The sequence below is a fragment of the Nesoenas mayeri genome, assembly GCF_963082525.1.
Source record: "Nesoenas mayeri genome assembly, chromosome: 1".
NCBI classification, from domain to species: Eukaryota; Metazoa; Chordata; class Aves; order Columbiformes; family Columbidae; genus Nesoenas; species Nesoenas mayeri.
Window position 1 is genome coordinate 80,584,478 of NC_137541.1, and position 23,847 is coordinate 80,608,324.

The window sequence follows — 23,847 nt, forward strand, 5'->3', positions numbered from 1 at the left end:
GGACGGAGGTTCCATGTGTATTACACATTGCGCTTTTCAAAGGGCAATGTGAAACTCATTTTGATTTTGTGGATGAGTTCAAAACTGACTACAGTCAGCTCCCAGATCTGAAGTTTCCAGCACTGTCTACAGTACAAAATAAAACTTTTTTTTTTTTTTTTTTTTTTTTGGTCCAGGTTAATAAATCAATCAATTTATGCATTACATATATGTGCAGAAAAGTGGCTGAAGGCATTTTATTTTCTTCTGAATGATCAAAGTGTTGGCCAATGTTATGGCTGGAGGCCAAACTAGACTGAAGATGGCTTGCTCTATTACGTCTACTGCTGTATTATTATATTGGAATGACAGCAATTACACTATGTATTTTTAACTGTATTCTTCCATTATGGCAATAAATGGTTATTTAAATGTCATCACTTTCAAATTATTCCACTGGAAAATACAGCAGGGATAAGTATCAAAGACAAAGAACTTTTAAATAAATCTGATCTCCCCACCTGCCATATGAAGCAATTTCTATGCCAGGTGGCAGATGTTTATGATGGTGCTTAAAACTAGTAAAAATTAAATAGATCTCAAAACCTAATTGTTTTTAGTGTAAAGGGCTCTCAATTAAAGGTGGGGTATTTTGGGGTTTTTTTTGTTTTTGTTTAGAGACCCTATCAGAAATGACCTGCAAACCCAAAGTTCTTTAGCATAAAAGAGATGATAGAGAGATCAGAGTCTCAAGCACTAAAAGAAGATCTTCTTTCCTCAATGTAAATTGATATATAATATCTCATAATCAGGCTATCATGACAGAGAACTCTTCATCCCTTCAGTGTAACACTTAGTACATGTGGAACTTTCTTGATGCATGACATTTTATATAGCATATAGATCAATCAGACATGTTTTTCTCAGATTTTCTGCAATAAATATATTAGTAGTAGAACATCATATTCAAAAATCTCTTTTGAAAATTGTGTATATATATCTGATTACAAATTTTACAAGCGATCTTATAGTTTATAAAATACTTAAGTCCTCTTCTAATTAGTACAATTTCTTATCTGAAGAACCATAATTTCTACAAGACAGTTTTCACTGAACATTATTCTTGCTGATGTTTCCTATATAAAGGTCAGCTATGTCTCTTTTTAGAGTTTCTTACACTTGTAAACATGTTGCTATACTTGAGAGTGACCATTGACATTAAGCCTTTTACGAATCAATGCCACATCTCACATTGCTCTGTGTCTTCTCTACGTCAGAAGTTGGTATAGAAATTCTGTGTAAGTAGAATGTATTTTTTTTGACATGATTCCCTAGGATAACAACACTGCCTCAGCTGAAAGAATTCTGAAGAATATATGTGTTCTTCTTTTATTCATCCTCTGCATGAGTTTCTATAAAGTAGATATGGGCTTGGGCTTGCATAAACCATACCAATTGAATTGCTGAATGAGAAAGGAATTCCAAGAGCTGGATCATGGTACACATGCATTAATTTGAATCCTCAATAAACCAATATCTAGGGCAAAAGAGCTTACCATCTCAGTAAGCATATAGTGGCATAAACCTGGAGAAAATAAATTCCCGAGAAAGCAGTAAAAATATCATGAAGTACTTTTACACTTCTTTTTTTGTCCTTTAGAACAGGACAAAATATTTGTTTGTGTTGTTACAGCTGCAAAGAACTGGTTGAACTGTCCTACACTAAAAAACAGCTCATATCAAAATTCAGGACTATATTTCTAGAAAAGGGCTGTGTGTGCTCTTCACTGTAGCATGCCTACACCCTTTAGGATGCCTGGTCTCACTGATCTGAAGTGTATGTCCTAGACTACAAAAGCTATCTAGTGCAAAATTTTAATGTATAAGCCTTTATTTCAAACATATTCATGACAGTTCGGCATAGACGTATGTTAGGCATTTTGACTGTGGAGTGTTTATAAGACCTCAAATTCTGTAGTAATGAGGTGCTGAAATTATAGTTTGTGTCTTGCAAGGGGTTTTCAAGTCAAGGAGTACATAAGGTTAGTTATCCAGCACTGCTGCTCTCAATGCTGCTATGCAACACCATGACCACAGCTGATGGCATTACCCTTCTTCAAATACATGTGAATCCTTTCACTAGAAGAGGGATCTTTTGGTCCTGAAAAGTAACTATATCTGATGGCAATGGTTTTCAACAGTGTCTAAGCTAAGCCTGGTATACTGCTAATAGCTTTCATTTCTTCATGGATGAGTTGCCAGTAGGATTGTCTGGGATAGTATGAAATCAACAACTCCTTAGGTAGTAAAGAGGTATAAGTGTAACATAAAATGCTATCATTATGGCTCTTTTATGACCATTTTGGTGAATACAAAGATGGCACTTTCCCAAATCCAAGTTTACTTCATTAAAACTACTCAATTAGCACAATAACACTGCCAATAAAGTCAAGAAATATTGGTTCTTTGCTCATTTAAAACTTAGTATGGAGGGAAGGGAGACAGGCTGTACTGTATCTAGGGCTTTGAGGTACTGCAGTAAAGAAGATTGCAATGAGTTAAAGTCATGACAAACAAAAGTATGACAGAAGATACAGTAAAAGCAGAGGTAGAGAAAAAGGGATACATGAGAGATATAGTCAAAGACATTTCTATGTTTGCAGCCATGCCATACTTCAAATGGTCCAGTTTCTCCATCTTCCTTCCCAAATTTTGAGGAACTTTTGAATCACAGGAAAAATATTTTTCATGCAATCCAGACAAGTCTATTATCCATCTTATCCCTTTGGTATTTTTTCTGCTACCTATTTTACGTAAGAACAACCAGCCTTCCTCTGGTCACTGTTCTAATCTCTTCAGGAATGCCACAGAGGTGCAGGAAACTTGGAGAGGGAGAGGGTGTTTAGGAGATCGACCATTAACTCCACTTGGAATTTCAAAATATATAGAGAGAATAAACTCACTATGTGTCTGTGTTCTTGTTTGAGACATGACCTTTTGTCTGAAACCCACTAATAGTGAACATATGTCACAGCAGAAAACTCTTTGTCACCCAAGTTATTTCAGTGCACCACAGTTAACAAATTGTTATTCCGGTTACATAGTTCCTCTGATCATGCTAAAGCAAATCTGTCACAGAAAAAAAAAAAAGAATCTTCCCCATAAAAAGTCTCATAGTTAAAGCATATAAGATCACCATTATGCAAGCTCATTAGGCGTACACAAGCTATACTTTTCCCTGTACAACTGAAATTCATTGATAAAACAATGAAGTGAACTAACACCCCTCCTAAATAAAGTTTCACCACTAGCACTGTATGTTAATGGAGCTATTTCATTGTTAATGTGACTGACTGCTTATTGATTCTTGCAGTAATCCAGCAAGGGCTTCAGAGTACAATTTAGTTTGGAGAGCTACGGGTCCAACATCTATGCTCAATTACAACTTTCAGAAGGGTAGATCAATAAAATTTAAATTGCTTATGGTAATCACAACTTCAAATCATTGCGATCAGCATAAGCAATCTGCTGACCCCAGCCAAGCTCCTAAATTGAAACTTGTAATGAGTGGTCATTTAGTTTGGGTCCATTCATATTATTTTGGAGGCAGGTGATGAACAATTAAAGATCAGTCAGCACCTTCCCTACCCAGCATTCCCATCTGAATTCCCAAAGTACTAATATGTAGTAACCCTAGGGTATAGGCCTTTGCACTTCTTTAATGGGTATTCTGTATGAATAAGCAATTATATTTTCTATTAAACAATTTCAGTGTAATTGAATTAGCAGTTATAATATTGCTCGGGCAAGCAGAAGCTTTCCTAGGGAAAAATTAAGTGATATTGGGTAATTCAAATTAATTTGTAAGACTGAAAAATGTAACCATTGAAAGGAATTGTTCACACTCCCCCAAAAATTACAATTAATGAGCATATTGTTTCAATGCATATGTTTCCTAACAATTTGTTGTTTGGTCATAATAGCTTTTTCCTAGTTCATTATAAAAACTTGTCTATTATAATGAAAATTTCATAGGCTGTTTTCTTTGACAAAGCGGGTTGCAAGTTTAAACAAAGATAGCCTGCAGATTACTTTCACGATAAGAAGTCACCTTAGAATTACATTTTAATAAATCATTGACAATAAATCTTCTGCATTACAGCACTAGGGTTTAGAGAAGGAGGAAAAACAGCAAATACAGAGAAAACGATCAATGAAAATCCCCTTCTGCCAATATGAGAATAGATAGACCAACTCTAACCTAAAGTTTGCTACACACAAAAATAAAAGCTCAAAATGGTTTACTTAAAAAAAGATACAAAGCAAACATCAATAAAGTCTGCACACGGATGCAGAATTAATTAACATATTAATTTATTAATACTCACCTAACAGCTTTTAGCAAATGGTCTCTCTTCAGGGTAGTTACTGATTATTTAAACAAGCTAAGACACTGATTTGGGAATATTTTCATTAATAAAATGACAAACATACATGTTTCTTTTTCACGAGATTACATATTATTCGCAAGTATTTGAAAAACTGATGAGCATTTCTACTTGAGATTCACAAAACATTACATGGATTTTAGCACAAACAGTGCTTTGCCTGAAGACTCTTTAAACTGGTTTAGTCATCCAACCAGACAGGAATAATAGTTCCTGCATTTTCACTTGGAACAAGAAGGCTAAAGGCCAGAAGCACCTAAGCTACATAAAATACCTCTTGCCATATTAACCAACCGTGCAAAATACACCTTAGTTATGCCAGATTTTGCACAGTTACAGAGAAAAAAAAGTAGCTCATATTTTGGCAGGAGTGGGGAGAAGAAATGTGAGATAACCTACCCAGACAGAAATCTTCTGTATGTGTTATGCAACACTTGGATGATTTTCTGGGACAAATCTACCAAAAAAATTCTTCTCATCATGAACAAAGTCTAATAATGTCCCTCACTAGCTTTCATAATCACAATATCATGAAAGTAAAAGGCAAAAAATCAAAGCGGTAAATTTGGAGTTCTTGATTAAGCAGAACCCAGAATAAAAACCATGTCCCTGCCTATGAGTTGGCAGGTTACACTGGAAAGGGCTTCTCCCCTCCACCTGGCCTGTTGTTTTGTATGTGATGTAATGCTTCTTAAGAATATCAGTCTTCTTAAAAAGTATACTGATGTCTTACAGCTGCTCCTGTTTTGCAATACAAATGATATAATTACTTGTTTCTTGCTGGAGGGTGTCCAGTTCTTTCAGTTCATTTTTTAAATGCAAATCTTATTAAGTATTTTATCCTAAAATGGCTACTGCAAAGAGTGCAGTATGATCTCAGATGAAGATGGACAACACACCTCCGAAAATAAATACTAGGCAAAGAATGAAATCTGAATTAAAGCAGCATACCAAAACCTGAATTGATTACTTACTGAAATATATTAACATGATGTAATGGGTAACTACTAAAATCAGATGTACAGTAATATTCCATGAATCACTGCTAGCTAGCCCACAGTGAAGAAAGACATAATAAAGAGCACTGTTCAGCAAAGACCTCAAATTTTATAATAGCTCTGAAATGTTCTGTTTATATAGTATAACAAATTTCTCACCACCTACAGCTTCACATTTGTTACTGTGGACAGACTGCAAACTTTTTTACAGTGGCAAACAAAGCATTAACTCATTCTTGTGAGTAACTGCTCACTCATTTGGGCTCACTAATGACACCTTACTCTTGAACAGGAGAACACAACCACTCAGAAATTCCTGGCGGCAGCTGAGCTTGAAATTAGCTTCTCCTGACCCAAAAGCAGAAGTCCTTAGTATTTAACTTAAAGAAGATTTGCCATGAGTTGTGCCCTATGAGACATGACAAATGACTGAACAGTTCTGATTCCATCCATTAGAGGTCAGTGGTACTTGTAAGCTCGCCAACTCATTACAGAACTGCAGAAAAGGGATTAATTAGTGTCCTAGCTTAGCTTCAAATATGGAACAATCCATATTCAAATTGTCTTTTGAATATGGTGGTGACTACATGAGAATTTTGGAAATGTAAATATAATGACAGTATTGCATTTAGGAAAAAAAAATGCAGTCCAATGACATTGCCAATGTAGGGACTTAAGTCCACCCTGTGTCCTTCACATAAATACTTTCAGGCCAGGAAGATGTCCATATCCTTTCCAGCTCATCTGCTGGGAGAGGTATATCTTTCTATGGAAGAGAACTGGTCCAGCATTGCCCTATTTGTTCCAGGACGTGAAGTTGTATCTCCACAGTCCTGGAAATGCTGAAAGGAGAACGTCCTTTCTCCTCTACTTCTCCTAATGTGGAGAAAAGAACAGTGACAAACAAGATAGATAAGAGTAGGTAATAGAAGATTCATATATAGATAGGTCTGTCCAAAATGGATCTAAAAGGCAAAATTTTCAGCCTATATAATTAGCTCACCAATTACTCTCTAATTATCTGGGACTTATTGTCACCACACTAACAAATTCCTAACCTGTACGTTTTCTTCACTTTTTTAAGTCATTCAGAAATATTTTTTCTTCCAGTAATTAGTAGATTTAAATATTTTAAGTGAAGATGATAGGAAAGTCATAAATAAAATGCATTCTTTCCCTAAGTGGATCTTTAAGATGTTTTAAAGTATAAAAGCAACATGACATTTTAAAGATTTGTGAATTTCTTGAAAGAAAGCTTCAAAATTGGCCTGACAAAACCTTAATTAATTTAGCCATAGAGTGAAAATGTAACATTTCTGTTTGAAAAAGAACAGCAGAAATTATCAGTTCCCTATGTGTGTAAAATGGGAAAAAGCAAGTGGAATCTTCTAGGTTAGGTTCTGATCCAAGTTGCACAACTACATGTGTGGGGTAAACTGATTTTAATAGTTATATCATCTTTTCTGTAAAGATCATCTGTAAAGAAAATCTTGATGAGAGATTTAGATTTCCTATCAGCAGTGTGTCTGAAAGGATCACTATTTATGATATTATTTATTTGCACACTTCATTATACTTTTTCACTTGTCAGGAAACTTGCAGTAACACCAGCTTAACAGAATTCTTGAAACAATTACCTATGAGTTGAAAGGCTTACATCATAACTAAAGACAGTGTATCTAAACCAGGTCTTAATTGACCAACTTAAAAGGACAGAGTCCTTACAATAGTGCAAGAACATAATTTATTGCATTTAGGGAATATCTAACCATGAAGGATACAACTTTGTGGGTTTGGTGCTATTGCAAAAATAAATATGCAATAGGATTGGCAGTTTATTAGAAAGTCTTGTGGTTTGAATTAGGAAGTCAGAAGAATGTGGGCCTGTTGACACCATATTCTGTTGTCCCATGCAGGTGGAAGAACATGAAGGAAAGCAATAGATGAAACAAAGGACAGAGTTTGTCCCCCACAGTAGGCCTTTATCCTGAACCATGTTATTACTGTTAGTGTGAATGAGCTAACTCACAATAGCTGTGGATTTGCGTGCTCTTGACTTGTAGAAAACTCAGAGAAGTATTATTTATTTTAAAATTTCCTCACTGAAATTTAAACATTGTCACGCTATTTGCTCCCAAATATGACTAGCAGGCTCAGCTGAACAGTAACCCCAAGAATGCAAGAACTGGAATGAACCGTTTAGCCTCAAAATTATCTTTTTTACAAAGCTCTTCATTTCAGTAGAAACTGAACTACAAGAGATGGTGAACAAAGAACTACCAACTGATTGCCACAGAACAGCAACTCTTCTAAACATACTTCAGTATCACAGGCCTGAGTGGTACCATGCATCAAGCAGCCTCCTCTCGTGACATTGTCTTGCAGTTTGTGGTACTTAGTGTTCTACATTTAGACGTCTGCATGAATAAAATCTGCATAAATAACCAAAAAATAAAGGGGAGGACCTTGTTATTAGTTACGAAAAATAATGTGGAAGATCTGAAAAACTGGAGAAAAATCCTATGCTGTGGCCTTTTTTTTTTATTCTCCCTTTAAAGAAGTACGATATTGAAAATATCATGAATCTTTGGGTCATGCGAGTCTTTCTGTGGACAGAAGCTGGATTTCAGCCTCAAGATACTGCATCTGATAGCCCATCCCCCTTGCATCTGCTCTATTAAAAACTACCCTATGGACAAATCATGATCCTAAGAGCTGGTTAAAAGTAACCTCAAACCTTTCACCCTATTTGTACTCACAAAGTAATCTAAACCCAGCACATTAAGAGAGACATCAAAGAATCCCCTCTGGTTTTTATAGGTGCAACTGCTGAATCTCTTACTTCCTACTTTAGAGATAAGCCATGCAAAGACTTCATTCTGGCCTTTTGCCCCCAAAAGAGTTTTTACTGAAATGTGTGTTGCAGTAGAAAAATAAATAGTCAGAGTTACAGAAATCAATAAAGCAAAATTCAATAAATAACAACAAACATCTACTGGACAAGACCTAAACTTTTACTATGAAAGAACTGGTTTTACTTTCCTATGCTTGTACAATACCAACACTTCTTTTGTGCATTTGCATTCATAAATAATACAACATTTTCTTGATTTTAAAGACTCAAGCAAAATGTGAGGTATACGTTCCATTGCCTTCCTCAGAAGCTCTCCCGATCACTGTCTAAGAGCTGTTTGGAACAAGAAACTCAAATGATATTAAACTGCATCACAGATATAAATTTAGATCTCAAATTCACTTTAAACTATGGATGCAAGCTACAAAATACGGATCCAGATCTCATTAGCCTCAAGGTCTGCAGCTATCTGAATCTGACATTTTGACTTGGAGCCGCTTCCACTAGGAGTCAGAAAAAAAAAATTTCTCATTTTCCATTTAGTAATTCCCAGCATGTTTTGCTTACAATTTTTTTAATTCTGTCCCTGCACTAAGAAGCCATTGAACCATCTGTAGTATTCAGATAATAATTTTCTTAGATATAATTCCACTAATGAGGGCTACTGGAGAGTCTGTTATCTTCAATTTCCCAAGACATTATTATAGTTTGATCTTTTGCATATGCAGGCATCACTCCATCTTATAGATGTGGTTAAACGTATAAGAGATATAAGAGACCATCTCTTAAAGAAACACTGAACTGGAGTAATGGCATAACTGCAGAGAAAGATACCATTTTAGACAGCCTGAAACTGTTTACCAGATAGACAGAATTCAGAGAGCAGTTTTGGCTAAAACAAAACAATTTTAAAATAGTCTGGAAAAATTTTAAAATATTTTGGTTTAAAATTTTTTGACCCATTGTTTAGAAATTATGTTTTCACTTTAAAATCTGCCAACATTTATTATTTCTAATAATTACTGAAGGAGTTAAATTCCATTAAAGAAAAATTACAGGTTATGTGTCTCTTTAATTTTTCCTTTGCAATAGGAAACCTTAAATAAAATCAGCTTTGGTAATTAACCAACATTCGTTTCCGTATTTCAACTGGGATTGTGAACCAAAGGACCACCTTTAGATCACATCCATCCAAAAAAGGCAGCATTACTAATCACAGCAATATATCAGACTCTCCAGAGGGCCAGACTTCATATTTAGTTTACGGAAGTCCCTAAGAACTTAGTAGGATCTTGGGCCACGAGATCAAGATAATTATTCATCTAGCAGCTGGACAACCTTCAGATGAAGTCTTCACATTGGCTTTTTCAGGATTTTCACAGTGCTCCCTCTGCAAAAAGAAGGTGACGCAGGAATCCACTTTGTAGCCTTCGCATAAGGGTCCTTGTGCCAGCACTCTATGCTGAGTTCATGCTCACCATCTTCTCAAATAAAAATTATATGTTACATGTAAGAGATTCCTGATAACTCTTCATAGTATGACCTGTCTATGCCCTTTTATAAGTACACAGCCTCTGCCGCCAGCCTCTGCTGACACAATAGCCTCTCCATTCATGTCTGACGTCCTCCAGAACAGAAGTGCCTTCTTAAATGGAGAGAGCATTTTGAAAACGCATTCCTCGCTTTGACGATAAAAAATAAATATAGGAATAAAAGAATTCCTGTTGTTTCCTTGTATACAAGACTCTCCTTGCAAAAATCAATCCATGCCATTTTGGAACAGTATCACTAATGAAATTACCATAATCAAGTACTGCAAAGGCATCGATTACTAAACACAAAGCTAATAACAGCCTTGAACAAGATTCTGATGCCACTGAAGACTTACAGAATACTGCCAGGATTTCTCTCTCTATCATCAAATAATCAACTGAAAAGCTAAACATCTCTAATTATAAGCAGGTGATAAATCCAAGGTCATGGTTCTACAAGATACTAGCCTCTGACAACATAACAAATATGCTGTGCTCTCCAGACCCAAAATGAACTCATCTTGCCAGTTCAGATTCATTCAAAAAATCTTCCCAGTATACTTCCTGCCAGATCATCTATTCTCTATCCTACAACCAGCATGAAGCACAAAGCTGGCAGCTCTTGTTATTTTAACGGAAATAGCATTAATCATGGCTTTGCGATGAATATAGACCAAATCTTTAAAGATAGACAACTCAAGGATACATACAGCCAGTATGGATGAAGCTGGAACTATGACCTCATTGACTTAGCTGAGATGATGTGTGATGTTAAACACATAAAATCTTACTTGGATTATGTCCAAAGCACTCAGTAACTTCATCCATGGAGGCACATGAATCAATGATCCTTCTGCGCTGTTCAGTCATGCAACTGTCTGTGTGGATAAATTTGAACTAAATTTTTATATGCATCTCCTAGATTCACCTGTCAGGTGTGTGATAGTTTAAATTGTACAGTGTCAGTAAATGTGCATGTAATGACAGATGTAATGTTTTTGCCCAGCACGCTTAAAAACTTCCCAGATTCAACCTCTTTCACTGTTCTGAGAATTTCAGAGGTCCAAACTGTCTAGTTAAGTGTTTCTTAGGTTTCATATATTTTCATTCTGTGAACCCATAAAGAATTGCACAGCTGAGGCCCCTCAGCTCCACATCTCATGGTCATACAGTAAGAGCTATACACCAATTACTCTGGCTTAAAGCTAATCCACATGCAGTGTATGTGGATTCACTTGAAGGACCAGGATCAGATTGGGCAAAGCAAATAAAATGGAGTAAGTAATTAAGAGAAGGATGTATCAAATGAGACCCTACAGGTATTTTCCACCTCCAACAGCTGAGAGTCACTCTCTTTTTTCTCCCAATGAGATCTGAGGCAGTAAAAAGCCTCCAAAGACCTTGCTCTTTCGCTAATGTCCAAAATGATCTTTGTTTGCGTAAAAACAACGTAGAAAGATACAAAAATAGGCTTAAATTAGCATATTGCCAAATTGGTCTACTGTAACAAGTGCTTTGAAGTCTTGCATGCTGACTGATTCCCCACAGGAAGTTGAGTACTCTGAAAACAATTAAGAACAAAAAAGGGGTGGGGGGGGAGAGAAGGAATAGGCGAGTACAGTAGTTAAATTAAGCAAAGTGAGCCTTGGAATAGTCAAGGGACTAAACAAGCCATCGAATCACTTAATAACAGCACTTCTTTAGTAGCAGAGACAGAAAACACCAACTGGATTTTTAGAAACTAAGACATTAAGGCTTGAAAAAGCAGAATGTCAGAAGTTTAAATTAAATAAATGAAAATTACTTCAGAATATAATAGAAGGTAATAAGGCACCAAAACTGTTAGTAGTTATAGTAGCTAATCCTGTGTTCTAAAATTGATCCTAATGTAAAAGCATTGTGCAATTTAAAAGTAATAAACATAATAATCCCTGCCATTTTACATAATAAATAAATCTTAACTATGTTTCCCATTTGTATAAAGCCCTGTGAAATGATGGTTTTGGTTGTTAAAAAAATCCAAATGTTTGTTTCACAAGGATATTACAGTGATGCATTAGAATATATTTTAAGGAGGAAGGTTAAAATATATTTTATAGGCAGTACTGAGTAAATACAACTATATCTGAAAAACCACACATGCTACACAAAGACCTTTCAGATGATATAATAAATATTTTACACTGTGGAATACCTTCTCAATAATATTTTGTGTACACTGAAATGCATAATCACATCAAAAGGAGCATGGCCAGCAGGTTGAGGGAGATTATTCTGCCCCTCTGCTCTGATGAGACCCCACCTGGAGTCCTGTGTCCAGCTCTGGAGTCCCAAGTGCAGAAGACACATGGACCTGTTGAAGAGGGGCCAGAGGAGAAACACAAAAATTAGCAGAGGGGTGGAACACTTCTCTTGTAAGGAAAGGCTGATAGAGCTGGGGTTGTTCGGCTTGGAGAGGAGAAAACTCTGGGGAGACCTTATTGCAGCCCTCCAGTATTATAATCAAAGGGGCCTAAAAGGAAGATGGAAGCAGACATTTCAGTAAGGCCTGTTGTGATACAAAACCAGATAAGTCTTAAACTAAAAGAGAGTAGATTCAGACTAAAGAAGGATTTTTTACTATGAGGGTGGTGAAACACTGGAACAAGTTGCCCAGAGAGGTGGTAGATGCCCCATCCCTGGAGACATTCAAGGCCAGCTGGATGGAGCTCTGAGCAACCTGATCTACTTGAAGATGCCTCTGCTTATTGCATGGGGGTTGGACTAGATGACCTTTGAAGGTCCCTTCCAACCCAAACTGTTCTATGATTCCATGAGTCATACTAAAAGATGGTTACTATTATTATTATTATTATTAATGCTGTGGTAGCATGCAAGGGAACTACTGTATAATTAGCAATGGTATCTGTCCAAAAGATTCCGTGAGGTATTATGTTGGTGCAAAAGTAATTGCAGTTTTTGCGTTGTTGAAATTTGCCGCTTGATATTGGAATACATTCTTAAATAAACGTGGTTACGTTATACATCACTTTAAAGCACTTTTCTTGCTTTATGATGTTTTTTGCTACTGACTAAGTACTTGATGTTTATTTTGTATTTATTTAGACTATGGAAATAATGTTAGACAAAAAAAGCAAATTTGAGGAATTTTCTTACTCGAGTTCAAAATGGGTCACAAAACAGTGGAGACAACTCGCAACATTAACAACGCATTTGGCCTAGGAACTGTTAACGAAGGCACGGTACAGTGGTGGGTCAAGACGTTTTGCACAGGAGACAAGAGCCCTGAAGATGAGGAGCTCAGTGGCCAGCCATTGGAAGTTTACAACAACCGAGGGCAATCATCGAAGCTGATCCTTTTACAACTAAATGAGAAGTTGCCCAAGAACTCAACATTGACCATTCTACCATCATTTGGCAAATTGGAAAGGTGAAAAAGTTCGAGAAGTGGGTGCCTCATGTCGTCTTCTCTTATTCTATGCAACAACGAACTATATCATAATCAGTTTGTGATGTGCAATGAAAAGTGGATTTTATATGGCAACTGGCAATGACTAGCTCAGTGGTTGGACCAAGAAGAACCTCCAAACCACTTCCCAAAGCCAAACTTGCACCCAAAAAAGGTCATGGTCACTGTTTGGTGGTCTGCTGCCAGTCTGATCCACTGCAGCTTTCTGAATACGGTGAAACCATTACACTGAGAAATATGGCTTTTCCCCCTGCTACCTTTTGCCCTCTGCTTTATAGACACACAACGGTGCCTCTATAGTAGTCATCCCCACTACAACTGTTAGGATAAGGTTATATTACTTTTTAAAAAAATCGGTAACTGACTTCTGAGAACAAGAGTTCAGTAATTAGCCTTTCTGGTTGCCAAGAAAACTTTTGGAATCTCCACTCTTGGAGATGTCCGGGACTCAACTGAACAAAGCCATGAGCTTGCTTAACTACTTAGACATGCTTTGAGTTGGAAGGATAGGACAAGATGATCTCCAGAGGTTTCTTCAAGCCCAAACTACTTTATGATTCTATATTACGTATTTTTACTTACATTCTTGACAAGCTAAAAAAAAAATATAAAAAAATCATTCTTTCAAATCCCCACCCAGCATTTCTAGATATTTCTGCAACATGTGTCTGCTGATAACATGTGAGTCCTCTACGCCTTCTAAGTCTTTCTAAAGTCCTAAGAGAAAGACATGCATTTCTCCTTTGTTCTCTTGTAACTCAAAGCCCATTCATTATGTGAGAACTTTAAACACTGAAGTTGTAGGACAAGCCAGGAGACCCATGCTGACCTCAAAATTCTAAAGAATCACCTTTATTGTATAGTAACTGCTCTTTGAGAATGCGTTATTACAGATGCCACTATAGAAGATCAGGAAGCATTATCCTGTCAGAATAGCATCTTTGAGAAAATCCAGCTGCCTTGAATACTGATTTATGTTACTGCATTCCCAAATTTAGCAACCAAGGAAAAGCTGGAGAGCTTGATACTGATATTCACACTTCTGGCCAAAGTATCACATATCAGAAAGAATAATTTGAAGTGTGAAATCTACAGGTCTCTCAGAAGGGACTTCTGCACGAGTCTTACTATGTTTCTGTTCCTCTCTGAACTCCATAAACACTACATAGACGTTAAAACAGTAATACTATAAGAAAATCGTGGAGATTAAGTCTTGTCTTATGGATGAGATTGCATTCAAACTTTTCTTGGCTGCCCATATCAAGAACCTTCTTCATTTTGAAAAGTATCTTCTAACTTTCACATCTTATGTCAAGCCTTTCTGGACATTTTGGAACAACCTTTTTGTAAAGTGCTCGGGTTTTTATCACAGACAGTTACCAGGCAGGAGAAAGGAGTAGGGTGTAATCTAGCCATGGTTCTGTGAGGTTTGGTATTTAACAGACTTGCACTTAGTTCAAAAGCCACCATGTGAATGTCACCATATCCCCCTCAAGCTTAAAAATTGCTTTACCTGGACATCTCCTTAGACAGTATGAAAAATTGGCATTTATTTGCTACCATTATTTTTATTTATTTTTCTCATATTTTTATTATTTCTTCTTCTTTATGTATTAATATTACAGTACCACCTATAGCAACAAATTAAAATTGCAACTTCCATCACAAACATGATCTTGTTACACTGTGTTCTGTACAATTCTCACTGGTAACAAGATACAGTCCCTTGTTCAAAGTGGCAAAATAAAGATGACAGAAACAAAATCAAAGTAAAAAGAGGTGGTCCAGCTCATATCACATGCCAGCAGTAGACCAGGTTTCCTAATTCCAAAATACCACATTGCTTTACTTTTTTCTTTGGCACTTTGCCTTTTGTCCCTATGTCTTCTTCTCTTACCTTACAGCTGAACATTTATACCTGAGAGTGTGAGTGTGTGTGTGATTTACAACTCAGTAAACACATATACAGGCAATTTCAGTAGTTAGTGTTTGTTTAAGCTTCAGTTCTTTTGCTAATAGATGTTTGGAGACTAGAAAGTGAAGTACATAGATTTCACCTTAGGAAAAAAAAAAAGACTGGGATAGAACACGGGCCTTCTGGTGTTTTAGTTATAAAATTCTTAGTTTTAATGAGCAGAAGCAAGTAACTGCTACTCTTGGTCAGAGATATATGTAACCAGATTCTCACAGCATCAAGGCCCTGCTAATAAAACTGCCAGCATTCAGTGCCTTCCTAATATGACTATGTGAAACAGGTCCATGAGTAGGCCAAGTAAGCCCATGTGCCTCTAAAGAAACATGAAGTCCCCACTGGATAAGGCTTTTTCATTCACTAAAGTCAGTTACTGTCCTGCTAGGGGAAAACAAATAAAATAAAAAAAAAAAAAAAAAAAATTCAAGCAAGTTTCACTTTGTACGCATTCCTGGTCAGCACGAAACATCTTCTGGGTTGCAAGTGAGAATATAGGAGATTTTAAATGCTTTCTTTGGAAGTATAAAAATATATCTTTCAAGCAATCAAGTGTTAACTGTGAGAATTAAAAATATCTGTTCCATACGTTCAAGTCACAGGTAAAGTAAAATTAAGTATGTACAAGAAAGTTCAGGTAGGAAGAGCAAATGATTAAAATAGAAGTCCCTTGGGTCAAAATGCAAGAGTAGTGGACATAGATAAAGTACCAGGGAAAAGAGATGAGATACAAACAGGATGTGCTGTGGTGTCCAAATGAGACACATTACTAAGAAAAGTGTTGCATCATTAACCACTCCATCAACTGGCTCTGCCAGGGTTGCAATGGAGTTTCTATCGCCAACACCAAGTCCCCTGACAGCACAGAGACCTTGGAGAATATGAGAATCTCAGATCTCTCTCTGGTATGTTTGCTGGTATCACTTTAATACTTCCAAACAGAGGAGGAAGAAAATTCATAATCAAACTTACAGAGAAACAGCAGGTTTATTAGCAGTTGAAAATTTCAGTTGTGTTATGGGCCTCTCAATATATGACTGAGATTAGTATGTTCTGTATCTCAACAGTCAGTCCCTGGTCTTCAGTGGATGTGATATGTGCTGTCCACAAGTTGCATTGCTTTTGTCACTGGTGCTGCGGTAGTTCTTAGATGTCATCTAGTGCAGGGGTGTCAAACTCATTTTCACCGGGGGACACATCAGCCTTAAGGTTGCCTTCAAAGAGCTGAACGTAATTTTATGACTGTATAAATGTAGGAATAGTTACTAGATTCTAGAGCTCTGGATAGAAAACATCCTGAGAGTCTTTCAATATACCAAATCAATAGTTCTGACCTGAACCCATACACTCAAACTAAGGTGCTGAATGCCACCAATTTGCCCTGCAGTCCATGGCAACTGATGATCTGCAATGCCTCCAGAATCAGTCCCCTTATGATTAATCCTGTCTGGCCTCCATGGCATTCCTCAGTACATAGACCACTGTGTGACCAAACACAGACCTTCTTGAGCAGCTCCAGAGTCCAATTTTAAGCACTGTTGGAACTACTGATTCAAGGGGGTAGTTTTAGATACAAGAGAAGTTTGTATAAACATAGTTAAATGTTATCTGTAGGCAAGTGTCTAGAAAATCCATTGCATCCATTGTAATAATTATTAACTGTAGTGTTTTACAAAAAAAATTTTTGATTTTTCCAATCAGAGCAATTTTAATGATGTTTTTCCAGTTTGTTCCAAAAAGTATTTTTAAAATTTTTATTCGGATCTAACAAACTTTATTCAGTTTTTAAAATACGTATTTTTAGAGGTTGCCAAGAAAAACACTTTTTATCCATTTTACTGCTAAGCTCATTCCATTAATTTTTCAGATGAAATTCTTTGTAACTGAAAGAGTTAAAGGAAAAGCATTTTTTATTCTTACTTTGTGAAATACACAAAGCAACTGTCTTTTATTTACTATGTGTGCTTCAGGTTTAGTCATATTCACTTTCATTTCCGTATGAGTGAATAAGCCAGTGCCTCATTTAGCATGGTTTATACTTACACACACACACACACACACATAAAGAAGCTACCAAAAAGAATGACAGAAACATGGTTAAAAATAGGATCTTCTGGGTTGCAGTCCCACAGAAACTGGCAAAAGGAGCTGGGGACATGAAGCTCCTATTAGCCTGTTTGTTTTTAATTGACTGGATTTCAAGTTGACAGTGGCCCTTTTAGCAGTGTACAGAACAAAACAGCACCACATGGCCAGCAGGATCCATTTTACAGTGGTGCTCTCTTATGTCCCCTGCTGAGGACTGCACCATATGAGCCATCGGTAATGCCAAGTCAAAGGCCAGCCATCAATAAAGCTCTTGATACAATCAAGAATATGTAAACAAGGGACTAGCCACTTCTGGTGGTTACAGCAGAGCTAAAGCTGAACCAAGCTGGCACTTACCTACAGGCTTTTTCTCTGAAGTTTTACAAAATATAATATTTTATCTGGACACTGTTGCTTGCAGTAAATATTTTAGTGCAGACTGTATTCTGCACATACTTAATTAAATGAATGGAGTACGATAGATACTACTTGTCTAGATACAAAGCCTGTGAAAGTCAGTGGGAACATTTCCATTCAATTAATTGGACTCTGACTTAGGTCTATAGTCAATACATTGTAGACCAGATATCATAGTGATGAGAACTAAATAAACAGCACACAGATGTGTCCTCTCTCATTACATGCACTCTTGAAAGTACACTTTTATTTGGTACAGTCCAACACCTCTGGGCTAAGCTTCTCTTCATAGATGTACATGTGTCTGGAGTTAAAAATTCCTGTAATAGAAGTTCATGGAGATCAGCTTAATATTTCAGAAGGAAAAAAAAACCATAGAATTTAATAGGGCTTGTTGCTTTTCTTTACCCTTCTTACATTCCTGCTATAGGATAGATTAATCTTCTTTGGGAAGGGTTTACTTCTACATATCCTGGACTGGTTTCTTTAAATCCGGTTAGCTTCATTTTGCAGGATGGGTTTCTCCATAATTCGAGCACCTATAAGACATAACTGGACAAATCAAGCAAATAATGTAAACCCCCTTACAAGGACATATTTTCTCTGACCTTAACCAACTCTTTGTTGCCATCAGTACCTGTACATAACTCATCTCATTCTATCGCACAACCATTGACAAGGATATATAAAGCCACAAAAGTTGATGGACAGCTACTCCAGAGCATTAGCTGCCTTGCTCCGTGCTCCTGAGATCTGACTATGCCTTTTGACAGCTCTCCAAGAACATTTCCCCATTTCTAGAATGAAACTGAACCTTTGCACTTTATTATTATTATTATTATTATTGTTCTCTTTCAGCAAAAAAGGTAATTGGGCATGAAAAGTTCAAATCCATTAAATAAAAACTCAATTTAAAATATTTTCCATCCACCAAGCAAGGTCCTATTCATTATGCTGACACTGTACTCCACCTCTGTGCCAAGTGGATCACTCAAAGATGCCCCCTACCACTTTCCTGGCATTTGATGTGACAAGTAAATCTGCTGTGCACACACTGCTTTATAGGGCATCCCAGTTTTGTATAAATACAAGCGACATTTTTTACAGCACCTTTAAATTCCAAAGTTGAATTCTGTAACTATTGAAATACTTTCAAGTGAACCATTTGCACTGAGCCTCTCCCCTGGATATTGTGGCAGACAAACACAGCTTTTGAGTTTTATTTCTACTTCTTTACCCACTTCAAGTTTTTGAACAGTTTCAGTCCCATTCAGATCAGCCTACTGCTAAATACAAATCATAAAATGTATTTACTTACCAAAAACAATAGCAGACAATTAAAATATAAACTGCATAATTCTCTAGGAACCTCAGTAGAAGAATTTAGAAGCTGCAGTTACATGGTACCTTATTAATTTAAAAAAGCAAAACAAAACACTCTAATGCTTCAGCCACAGGTTAAATATTTTGTTTCCACAAAGGTCACTTTTTCCATAAAGGCATTTTCAGTTTACTGTACAGAGCCACTATTTTGTCTTAATATCCACTATAAATTTCTTATTTGAAGATAGCAAAATACTTTTCCCTCTACAACTCAATCTGCCAGAGATGCAGAGCACAGTTGCTTTATTCTTCACAGGCCCAGTCCTGAATCCTAATAAAAAAGCCAAAGAGGGACATCTAGTGGTACCATGCACAAAATTAAGAACGAGCAGAAGGAGGAAAACCTACTGCCGATGCCTATGGATCTGAGAAAGTCACTCATTTCTCATCAGGAATGAAGAAAGGTTGAAGGTAAGACCAAAACTAAAGAAAAAGTCTGTCCATTTTATTATTTTCTATCACATAGACACATACCTTGGGAAAATACTTAGCACTAAACTCCATTTGGGCAAAGCAGAAAGATGAAGCAGAACAAAAGGAGAGCTAACAGTAATTTTTTAAAGTTAAGTCTAATTTGCTTGAAGAAAGTCGGATTTCTCAAAATGAACTGAATCCAAATGAAAGAGCCATAAAAAAACCCAACACTACCACAGAACTCCAGATAGAAAGAAGGAAACTGCACCCTCGCTTTCACTTGCAGAACTATCTTGAAGAAAACCAAGAGGATGCACCTGTCTACATTCAAGGTAAAAGAAAACCCCAACCAAGGGCTAAGCATCAACCAAAACTAAATTCCAGTTTGTCAAAACTTCCAAAAACTCACTCAATGAGCAAACGATAAGATTTAGTGCTTGTCACTTTTATCAGCAGTGAACATTCCATCATAATCATCATGAAGTGCTTGTGAAATATTATTGGAATAGGCCATCTGTCAGCTAACAAGGCAGATCAGCAGCATCAGACCCTTCTCCCTGCTAAAGACAATAAGAGATTCACAGCAAACTACAAATTGCTGGAAAGACAACAGAAGAGCTGAGTAGCACCAACTATGCAGTCCCAGCCAACTTTCATACCAAAGAATATCTGCGTCTGTAAGAAACTGGGTCCTTCTTTTGAAAACACCCCTTTAAGTATACAGAAGGGACACCCAAATTGAGTACCTAAGTTGCCAGCACTGCTCTCTGAGAAATGCAGCCTGTAAGATGGATCACACCTGTTCACAGGTTTGATGTAAAAATCCCATAGTAAACAGCTTTGTGCTGTATAGCTACCCAGTATTGACTAAATGAGGCAGTAACTGCAGGTTCATTAAGGAACACAAGAGCTTTTAGTGCCACATTCTATCAAAAGAGGAAGCAGATGAAGTTCTACCTTTATAGCGATTATATACATGTCTCTTGGACACCTAGAAATTAAGAATTTTAACATATCTGGATGACTTATGTGGCAATTCCACATACACCGATCACTATAGCGCCTCTCTACGGTGAGAGTTAGAGATGAAGCTCGGAAATTCTTCCACAAAACGTGGGACAACCTATAGACCTGACCCCTTCCGCTCCAGCTCCCAGAAAAACTCGCCCTTGCTCTGAAGGTCCTTTCTGATTTCCATGAATGTACTGCAGTGAAAAGGGCTACTTTTCCATAAACTTGAAAACAAGTGTCAAATATGACTTTACACACACACAAATCATCCTCTCCAGCACTGCAGGTACTATATCATTTTTGGGGCAGTTTTACAGGCTATTCATCGTAGTCACACAATGCCAACTCCCACCTCCCACAGCACTGGTCTGTGTGCCACAGGTGCATTAAGAGGCAACTGATTAAACAGAATTAGCTACCAAGTTGACTTAGCCCATGGGTCATCTGCATTCTGATTTGAAATATTTATAATCCTCTTTGCAGATATTTAATGACCTGATGCACAAGGAAAAGCATTCTTAAAAATAAGCGTATTTTAAATAGAAATTGTAAAGTGGGTTTACAAAACAAAACCACAGAATCAGAAAGCCATCTGCCTCTCTTATAACACTTCAGCTACTAGTCTTCATCCAGTTTGCTAGTTGATGCTGTGCTAAGCTATCAGTAAGGTATTTCTCTCCTTTCAGTCTTTCTTTTTTCTTCCTTATTGTTTCTGCAGAACTGACACTACCTTCTGAATTTATTCCCCCCTCACTGGACAAGCAGTACCCATGAGACAAACACTCTTCTTTTTTATTTTTATTTTTTTTAAAGACAGGTTTCTTGGAACCTCTTCTTCAGCTCTCTCAGAAGTCCACCAGCACATATAAGATGTAGAATAAAAGAAAGATGCTGCCAGTGGTGATACACAGGGGATCCAACAGCAAAGAAGAGCTAGATATAAAAGCATTCAACTGTGGAGATTATGTGGCCATTGCTAAAATAATGTCCTTTAATGCATAAAAATAAATTACTTTCAAATGTGTTTCCATGGCAAAAAGAGTCACCTGGCATGCAGGTCAGAACTTGGAAATGCTATGTCAAGGAATAGAGGCTGACTAGTCAATAGAAGTCAGCCACCATTCCCCTGCCCATATTACAACTCAATAGGCTTTGAAGAAAGTGTGCTGAAGTTGTTATTTTCCACTCTTTCACAAGCATCCACTTCAATATGATTCACTCCAGACTAGCAAGGGATGCCCTTGCTGTAAAACTACTTACAGAATTTATGGCATAAGATCACAGTTACAACTTCATACATTGTAAGCGTTTGTGCAGAATCCAGTCCGTGTGCATATGCACCATAACGTATACTCCTAAGAATGCTTAATTAGCACTATTATACAGAAAAAAACTTCAGGCATTATACCTCGCATTTCTCACACGTACTTTTAAAAGAGAAGAGTAGTAGGTTTTTATATGTGGAAACGGGCTATACATTTTTGTTTCTCCAAGTGTGTAGAGGAGTAAAGAGCAGAGTGCTTTGTAGGAGGGAAGGCACCTGTTTAAAATATTTCATATTACTCCTTGCACTGCAATAATGTAATAATAACTTGCCCTGATTTGAAAAAAAAGAAAAAACTTATGTTGTTTTTAAAGACTAAGTTTAGTGTGCATATATTCCAGAGAGAAACAATGTAATAGAAAAGAGTGAATCAACACCTGTCTCCCAAAGTCTCTGAATGAAGATCACACACCTTTCCCAAATTCATGCTGTGACTAAACCAACCTCAGCAGAAGGGCAGCCATTCCAGGGCGTATTTTCCACTAGAGGTCAGGCTGAAGGAGCTAATGATCTATTTTAGTCTTCAACATCTAGGAATGGGATTTACTAATCAAGATTTTACTAAGTGTTAAACAGCTAAAGGTATTCAATAATGACAGTATTTTAACATATGTCCATGCAACCTTTCACAGAGCACTTGATGTGCCATCTCAGCTGGCAGCAAAAGATTTGTACTGCAGTGCAAAAAAGTTCTTCCTAAACTTCAGCCTTGAAATTAAAATCATGTTAGCTTGAATAACACCAGAAAACATTTAGTTATTTTTAAAAGGACACTTTTAAAGTTTTGCTTTTTACTTCGTGCCTTTAGAAAGGACAAACATTACAAGCATTCTCCACCAAAATCTAGATTGAATTTGTTTCTGTAAGTAACTAGAAAGACATATGGCTAAGAATGGTGTGATGAATGTAACAGGTTTCAGGTGATTAGAAAATTTTTCAAAACTCCAAAGTGATTTGAACTAGCAGCCTAAGCTTTTTTTTGTTGTTATTTTGGTAACTTACACAACTTCATAACTTTCAGAAGAATTGATCCAGCTTCTTGAAATAAATACCTTGAAGGCAGTGAAGTTCAGATACAGTCTTGCTTCTGAAAATTCAAGGAAACATTTGATGTATCACTTATAGTTTTAAGCACCCGCTTTGTTGTGACAGGATGCGAAGTCATGTTCAAATTGAAGTTCAAGCTCAGAGCTTTTTGCCAGTCACCCTCTCAATAACTCACTGCCTACAGCGCATCTGTCTGCAGCCATGAAAACCAGGACAAAGTAACTTTGGCCAAAGCCACATAAGCATTTACCCCCAGAGTCAAAAACTAAACTGATGCATTGCTCACATGTTCACACTTCTAAAAATGAAGCAGCCCCATGAAATTCACTCAGAGATAAAATTAGCTAACTAGGTCAAGCTCATGGTCAACCACTCCAAAGATATGCAAAGTGCTTTGGAGAAGTAAGAATATAAAATGCCAGGAATAATTGGCAGAGAGAAAACACATACTTTCTCCAGCCACCGAAGATTAGTGGTGGGAATAACAGGCATAAGGAACAGAAACAAAGCCTACAATATGTTGGTTTGACCTCTTTTTATGTCTACCATGGACCAGCCTTTTCTGTACTTTGACCAGGTCAAAAGGAGCACACCTGGTGATAGCAGCTGGTCCTTTCATCAGTTATAGATTACCTTGATTAATGATTTTGTAACAGAGTCTGATAATCTCAGTCCAAGATCCACACGTGCATATTTTAAAAGGTGAAAATTAATTTTAACTCAGAGTCGTTTGACAAGGATCACTCCAACACACTTCCATGGAGCTGGCAGTCAGAGTTTGACTGAAGCTGGTAAGTCAGTTTTCCCAGATTGAGCACATACCCCACCCAGATGCACAGATGGTATTTGTGGGAGCAAGGGAAAATAAAATGTAAGTTTAAAACAAATTCATGAGAAACACAGGAAAACATTGA